Genomic DNA, 8,531 nt, shown 5'->3' with positions numbered 1-8,531 from the left:
CTTTATACCCTGATTTAATTAAATTTCACAAATCTTGAAATGTTGCATTTTCATTTCTAGTCACTTTAATGGGCTTTCTAATTCTCCTTAAAAACATTAGAAAGTGCTCTTTAATGCGTGTATTAGTTTGCTAGAGCTGTCATAACAAATACCACAGACTGGGTGGCTTACACAAAAGAATTTATTTTCTCACAATTCTGGAGGCTGAAAGTTCAAGAACAAGATGCCTGCAGGCTTGGTTTCCTCTGAGGCCTCTCTCCTTGACTTGCAGATGGCAGCCTTCTTGATTTGCCTCTTTACATGGCCGTGCTTCTGTGCATAAGTACCCTTGGTGTCTCTCTAAGCATACCAATCACCTCTCTTATAAGGACACCAGTCAGATTGGATTAAGGAATACCCTAAAAGCTTATGACATCTGTCATTAACTTATGACATCACTAAAAGCCTTGTTGTCATATGCAGTCACATATTGAAGTACTAGGGATTCAGACTCAAATTATGATTTTTAGGGGGACACACCTCAGTCCACAACACAAATTAGTTAGAGTTGTGTTGTTTAATTCCCAGATAAATATAAATGTTCTTATTCCTTTATATTATTTTGTTATTATTTTTAAATATCTTGTTTTATAAGCCAGTATATTATCTATATTGGTGAATGTGTCGTGTGAACTTGAGAAGAATATGCATTCTGCTGTTTGGGGAGAAGTATTTTATACACGCCAGTTAGATTTCATTGTTTGATGGTGGTGTTCCATATCTTTGCTGATTTTCTGTCCATTGGTTGCATTAATGATGAAGACATAAGTTTTGATGTCTTCAATTTTAATTTAAAATTTTTATTTTCCTCCCTTCTGTTTTCATCAGTTTTTTCCTATGTGTTTAAAAGTCTTTTTCTTGTAAATATATATTTAGGACTACTATATCACACTGGTGACTTTTTATCATAAATTACCATTAATTTTATAATTAAGTAATTTTCTATTTTGTTCATGGTATTTACTTTGTGCCCTGAAATCCACTTTGCATGATATTAATATGGTCATTTTCATTTACTTTTTATTATTATTTTTATAGTATTTTTTTTTCAGCCTTTTGTTTTTAAGGTCTCATATCACTACATTTAAAGTGAGTTTTTTGTAGACAGCATAAAGTTAGGTCATTTTTTAAAAATCCATTTTACTAATCTGTTACTTTTAATTAATAAGTATAGACAATTTACATTTAATGCAATTAGCATGTATATGTATAGTATGTTTTAATTTAGGCCTACTATTTTATTATCTACTTCCTGTTTGTTTCCTTCATTTTGTTTATCGTTTTCTGTATTTCACATTTATTGCCTTCTTATAGGTTGTTTGAACATTTATTTTTTTTGACATGGAGTCTTGCTCTGTCACACAGGCTGGAATGCAGTGGTGCGATCTCAGCTCCCTGCAACCTCCATTTCCCTGGTTCAAGCAATTCTCTGCCTCACCCTCGAGTAACTGGAATTACATGATGCCTGCCACCATGCCTGGCTAATTTTCTTTTTTTTTATTTTTAGTGAGACAGGGTTTCACCATCTTGGCCAGGTTGGTCTTGAACTCCTGACCTCATGATCCACCCACCTCGGCCTTCCAGTTGAACATTTTTAAGTATTCCTTTTTTAACTTGTTATGGTAATTTGACTATAAAATTATGCAGAAATTTTGATAATTCTTTTCCAGCTGAAGGAAGACTACGAGAATTTATCATGAATAAGCATACTCTAAAAGAATGGCTAAAGGAATTTTTTTAAACAGAAAAGAAATAAACAGTAGAGAAGATATATTTGAACATTGACAGTAAAAGAGGAACAGAAATAGTAAATACCTGAGTATTTACTGAATACCTGAGTATGCTATTCTTTTCTCCTTAGCTTGTTAAAAATGGGTTGGATGGTTGAACACACACATGCAAAAATGTTACTATGATATTGTAGTTCTGTTCTTTCTTTAACTCCATAATAACAGATTTCAGTTTGATTATGATTTTATGTTATTTGTTTTGATGTGCTTAAATATTTGCCAATTATTTTCTGAATATTTTCCTTATATTCCAGTTTTCTCATTTGGATAATTTACACTTCCATCTGAGGAATAGGTGTATTAGTCCATTCTTGCATTGCTATAAAGAACTACCTGAGACTGGGTAATTCATAAAGAAAAGACGTTTAATTGACTCAGAGTTCTCCAGGCTGAACAGAAAGCATGACAGAGGAAGCCTCAGTAAACTTACAATTATGGCAGAAGGTGAAGGGAAAGCAGACACCTCTTAACATGCTGGAGAAGGAGGAAGAGAGAGAGAAGGGTGAAGTGCTACACTCTTTTATAAACAACCAGTGAGAATTCACTCACTATTACAAGAACAGAAAGGAGGAAATACACCCCCATGGTTCAACCACCTCCTACCAGACTCCTCTTCCAATGCTGGGGATTACAATTCAACATGAAATTTTAGCAGAGACACTGACCCAAATCATATCAGTAAGTTTTGGGTGTTTTTTCATGGAATATATGTTCTCAATAAAGTCTATTTGTGTTTATCTTCAAATGTTTCTATTTTGCTTTTGTTATTGAAGGATTATTTTCTTGTTATTAAGTAAATAATTCTAGATTAACTATTACTTTGTCTCAAAATTTTGAAGAATTTATGATGATATCTCATGGCTTCTGTTGTTGATGTTGTAAAAACTGTAATCAGTGTGTCATTCTTTCAAAGTTGTCTTTTTTTCTCTCATTGTTTTAAATATCTTTTTGTCTTTGGTGTACTTCCTTTTCATTAAAGTGTGACTAAGTATAAATGTTTTTTTTTAGGTATACATTTAGCTTTTTGTGTCTATAAATGTGTCTGGAAAGTGCTCAGCAATTAACTCTTCAAATATTGCCTCTTTTCACTATCGCTTCCTTTGAGGATCCTTATTAAACAAACTGTAGCCTTAGGATATTTGTACCTTTTGTTCTTTCTCTTTGCAATGACCCTCTCCTTGAACATTCTCCTCCTCCTGCAGACATACATATACACATATACACCCACCCTCCCTGGACTTTGAATAGTCCATACACATATTGTCAAATATCTCTCACTACCTATACCAGATTAGCTCTCATTATTCTATGTTCTTTTGTATCTTTTCCTTCATAGCATGAAAAATTACTATAATTAGATGAATGATATATAATAGAAATAAGATCTTTTTTGTCTCGACATCATCCTATCCTCAGTACACAGTACAGCTCCTACCTCCGTAAATACTATTAAGAGAATAATTTAAAATAAGTGGACAAGGAAATGCAATTTATCACAGCAAGTAGGGGTAGAGTACCAAAATTGACCTCATCAAAATTAGAAGAATTAGATGAATAAATTAAATTTGAAAATCCTTCTAACTACTCAGTATATAAAGCACATAACTTCCAAAATGCTTTATAATCCAATGTTATTTAAAACCTAATTTTGAGTAGCTTAACAGCAATTGAAACTAGGAATTCAGATGTAAAAGGCCATATTCATGCCATTGTGTAAAATATTCAAAAAGCCTATATCTTATCATAAATATTCTTTGAATATATCTCTTGAAGAAATAGATACCTGATTTGTAGAGATTTAATAAATAGCAGATATAAATAGTTACTATAAATAACAACACTGATTATCTTGTGTAATCAAACCCTTCACCTGCTGTGATATGCACTGCATTTATGCAGATCAGCTGTAGGCCTTTCATCCATGAAATTATAGAATGTATAATGTGATGGCCCATGATATATTCAGTATAATTGCTTATTTATAAAAAGAGCTATCAACAGCCCACTTTAAGTAAATTCAGAAATCACCATAGGGCATTTAGAAATGAATATTTTATATGACATTTTAAAAAGATTATGAGAATTTCTTTGAACAGTAAAATTAATGGCTGTTTGGCGGTTTAAACTCATCCAGTGTAGATTCTGGATAATAGCATATAAACCATAATTACTATATTTGTATCTTAATTAGGAATAACCCCATATACCTTACTAGTAATGTATTTTTAGCTTAAAATATGAATAAAGGGAAAACAAAGTAGTAAGTTAAATCCCCTCATGGGTCATTTGAATGTAAAGCATAATTTAATCATAACTCTGTATGCTTTTCTATCTATCTATCTATCTTATCTATCTATCCATCCATCTATCCATCCATCTATCTATCCACACATCTATATTTTACTACAATAGCCTTTAAGTGTATATTTCCCACCGAAAATATAAAACTTTTGAACTTTGAATGTCATATTTAAACATTTAAAGCTTTTAATACACTCAGAAACAATGAATCTTTTGTATCTTTGATCTTTAGTATAATGGATTTTACAATAGTTTAAGATGTATTATAAAGTTAGAATTACTTATCAGAATCCCAAATTTCCCAAATTCCCCAAATTCCCAAGAATAATAATCTTAGTTCAAAATTAGCTAAAGAATATTAAAGTAGTGAATCATTCACAGTAATGTTTATCACAGTAGAAACGAAAGGACACAATTAGAATTTGTGAACTACAGGATAATAGAAGTAGGTGTTTGTATAATAATAATTCATTAGATACTCACCGATCACTTCAGACGGCCACAGAGTTTCCTGCATATTCTCCTATATTCTAAGAGCAAAGAACATTTTCCATAAATTATTTTGTACTTTTTTCCATGTTAATTTTGAAATCTTTAAAATAGTACTGTATTGTCTTTTTATATATTTTTAAGTTTTCTTCTGATTGTAGCACATACCCTCATGCAAAAAATGTTATCATTCTTAGCAGTAAACCAAATGCTGTGAAGGATATAAAATACACAGAAAACAGTGTCTGGGGACCACTTTTAGTCAATAGAACAAATTCTATGTTTAGAGAAACTTGGAAGCTCGCTATAAATGTAGTGGAAATCATTTCACTAAAAGTAAGGATAATTATGGCAATATATCAAGTTCATATCATCTGCGTAGGCTAGGAAAGCAAGATGGAAACAACAAATTCATACTTTTAACTTTGTCATTGTAACACTGATACTGGGGGTGAAGGATAAAAATAAAGTGAATACAAACTATAAAGAACATGCAGCTAAAACATTAATTTTGTGAGAATCAAGGAAGAACATTAGCCATGAGATCTACTTACATGAGACATGGGATCTATTCACATAAGAAATGTGACTTGTTTTATATGTGTGTGTGTATATATATATGTGTGTGTGTGTGTGTTTGTGTGTGTGTGTGTGTGTGTGTGTATTTTTTCTATGAAATACAACAGTAGATAGAATTTCAGGCAGTAGTAGTAAGGCTGTAATGTTTAAGCTGATTTATCTAGGAATTCCACAAAAATATAGTGAAGATAAAACCAACTTAAAGTTAAAACATATATAGAGATGATACATTTTTTAAAATGGACTTAGGTTTTTAGAGCAGTTTTAGGCTTACAGCAAAATTGAGCAGAAGAGAAAAGAGATTCCCATATGCCTTCTCCCACACAAGCATAGCCTCCCCCATGTCAACATTCCCCACCAGAGTAGTACATTTTTCCCCCAATGGAAGAATCTAATTAGCACATTATTATCACCCAGAGTCCATGATTTACATTGCGTTCACTTTCGGTGTTGTAAATTCTATGGCTTTGGGCAAATGTATAATGACATATGTCTATTAGGTTGGTACAAAAGCAATTGTGGTTTTTGCCATAAAAGTAAAGGCAAAAACCACAATTACTTCTGCACCAACCTAATACCATTATAGTATCATACAGAGAAGGTTCACTGCTCTAAAACTCATGTGTGTTCTGCCTATTCATCCCTCCCTCCCCTACAGACTCCTGGCAACCACTGATCATTTTAACGCTGCCGTGGTTTTGCCTTTTCCAGAATGTCATATAGTTGAAATCATACAATACATAGCCTTTAGAGATTGGCTTCAGATTGAGACAAGGATTTTTGAAACACGTGTAGGCATTAGTTTTTAGACAACAGTCTAAACCAAGCTTATCCTGATGTCAGTTAATAATAAGACCTCCAGTCCTTTGATTGAATGAAGGCTTAAAGAACACGCAGAACTATGAGGAAACTGGTAAGTGAGTGCTTAGGCACCCCTGTTCTTTAAGTCCCCTCTGTCCCTATTCACATGCCTTACAGGGGCACTTCATTAATTTATGCCTGAGAATATATATACATGGGGAAAAGGAAAGGAAAAGAAATATCTTCTCCCCCCAATTGAATCCCCAGTTTTTACTTCAATTTGACATCTCTTTCCTCTACTTATTTTCATGAGTGCAGGAGCAAAGAAATTAAATTTCCTTTACTACACTCAAGTAGTAAAAAATGTGGAAAGGGAGAATTAATTTCAAATCTTTAAAAATGAATTTAAATCACAGAGATTCCATTAATTTTATCTTCTCTATATATATTTGTAATAAAAGCAAATGCTTTCTCATTTTAAGCTATTAATTCGTATAAACGTTGTAGAGTTAATTTTACGATGCTACATTTTTATAATCTGTTCCCAAATATTACAAGATTCTTGGAGTCGGGCAAAAAGTAAAAAGATATATTGTTATATGAAAACTAGGTGGTGATGCATTTACATTGTAGATATCTAGAATATGTTCCTTATTGTATTTGTATATTTATAAATTATATTTTAACTCACTTTCTAGAAAAGTACTGATGAAAATAATGATATTAGATGTTTGCTTGAGTAATGGCACATAGGATTTTAAATTTTTTGCTTCTTATTTTCTAGGTTTTTTTTTTTTTTTTTTTTTTTTGAGACAGAGTCTCACTCTGTTGCCCAGGCTAGAGTGCAATGGCACGATCTCCGCCTCCCGGGTTCAAGCAATTCTCCTGCCTCAGCCTCCTGAGTAGCTGGGATTACAGACGCCCCCCCTCCACCACGCCCAGCTAATTTTTGTATTTTTAGTAGAGACGGGGTTTCACCATGTTGCTCAGGCTGGTCTTGAACCCCTGACCTCGGGATCCACCCGCCTCGGCCTCCCAAAGTGCTGGGATTACAGGCGTGAGTCACTGCAACTGACCTTTCTAGGGTCTTTTAATGATAAAAATCAGATTGGAGATGAATGATGAAGTTTATGTGTTTAAGGCTATTACACTACTTGAAAAAACTGTATAGTACACATTACATTTTTAAAAGTTATTATTTGTCCTTCCTGTCAATTAAAGGGAAGTTTTTTGTGACAGATGAGAGGACAATACATATGAACTTCAAAAAGAAAGCTGAAATATACTATATGACCAACCAACACGGGAAAGGATTTTTCAGGTTGCAATTGTATCTTCGTATGGTTACATGGTTTGTTTCCTATTTTAATATGCACTTTATCTTGCTGTTTCAATGTGCTAAAGGTAAGAAAACAAATGGCTTGTGAAATAGGTATAAAATAAACTTAACTCCATTTTCAAACACACATACACAAAGTGAACTATATTTGATATCTACTACATGTTTTTCATGTAGGAAAAGTATTGTTGTTTACACCAATTTCTTTTGCCATATAAAAACTATAATCTGTAGAGAATTAAAAAGTGGCTTTTTTTAAAAGCACAGTACTTTTCCCCAAGGCAGATGTGAGAATATTCTAAATGAATTATTAACCCAGAAGAATTTAGGAAAATTTCATTGCACCCAGGAGAGGGAAAAAAAGAATCCGTCCTCCTCCTTGGTGAAGGTGAATGACAGCCAGCATCCCAACGTCCAATATGTGGTCAGAAAATGTCTCTTCTGAATTGGACATAAAGTGTGTGGTCTTGCAGTCAACTATGATGAATAGCCTTTAAAAAACCTTTTTCAAGCTTAGCATTCTATAAATTAATGAATACCTACCAGAAATTTGCAGGTGCACAATATTAGTAGAAACAGAGAAAACTAACATAATAAAAGAAGAAAAATAAGCCCAACAGAGAGAAGTATTAAAAAATAAAAGTTGTATTATGGAGTGAAAGGAAACAGAAATAACTTAGTAATGGTTTGTATTTGTATAAAAGCTAATTATATGAAGTACATTATATGAAGTACAATTCCATGGATCAGAAGTTTTGTGTGTGTGTGTGTGTGTTTTAGCAACGAATATGTTATGGGAGTTTAGATGAAAAGAAAAATTTTGAGTGTAATCAAATACTGGAATAAACTTTTCCAAATATTGGCAGAATGACCATCACTAGAGGTATTTTTAAAAAGTTTATGTCAGACTAGAATATGACTTCAGTAGGTTTCTACATTCAAACAAAAATTCAACAAAATAATTATTAATAAGCCAATGATTCCACGGCTATTGAAAATGGTTAAAAATAAAATTATTTTAAAAATAATATTGGAATAGTAAAATGTATTCACAGGAGAAAGAAAGCAAAGAAAATCCTATATTTTTTATTGTGTAAAAAGATATATTTGAAATTATTCATAATATATGAAGCCAATCAATACTCATGCAGTTACCAAATGCAACTTAACCCTTCTAATGAAATTCTATATCT

General features: G+C 32.4%; 1 long non-coding RNA gene across 1 annotated transcript in view; it reads right to left on the bottom strand.

Moving 5' to 3' along the window:
- Nucleotides 1–1,524: 1,524 nt before the first annotated feature.
- The window catches only part of LOC144340719 (uncharacterized), a 28,558-nt gene continuing 21,551 nt past the window's right edge, over nt 1,525–8,531 (bottom strand). Inside the window, exons 4-5 of the long non-coding RNA XR_013417000.1 lie at nt 4,614–4,660; nt 1,525–2,303 (exon numbers count right to left, since the gene is read on the bottom strand). This is a non-coding gene — a long non-coding RNA (uncharacterized LOC144340719). The remainder of the gene's footprint in view (nt 2,304–4,613; nt 4,661–8,531) is intronic.

Source organism: Macaca mulatta, chromosome 4, assembly GCF_049350105.2.
Source record: "Macaca mulatta isolate MMU2019108-1 chromosome 4, T2T-MMU8v2.0, whole genome shotgun sequence".
NCBI classification, from domain to species: Eukaryota; Metazoa; Chordata; class Mammalia; order Primates; family Cercopithecidae; genus Macaca; species Macaca mulatta.
Note: the sequence above shows the minus strand (reverse complement) of the source record. Positions and strands in the feature narration are given on the sequence as shown.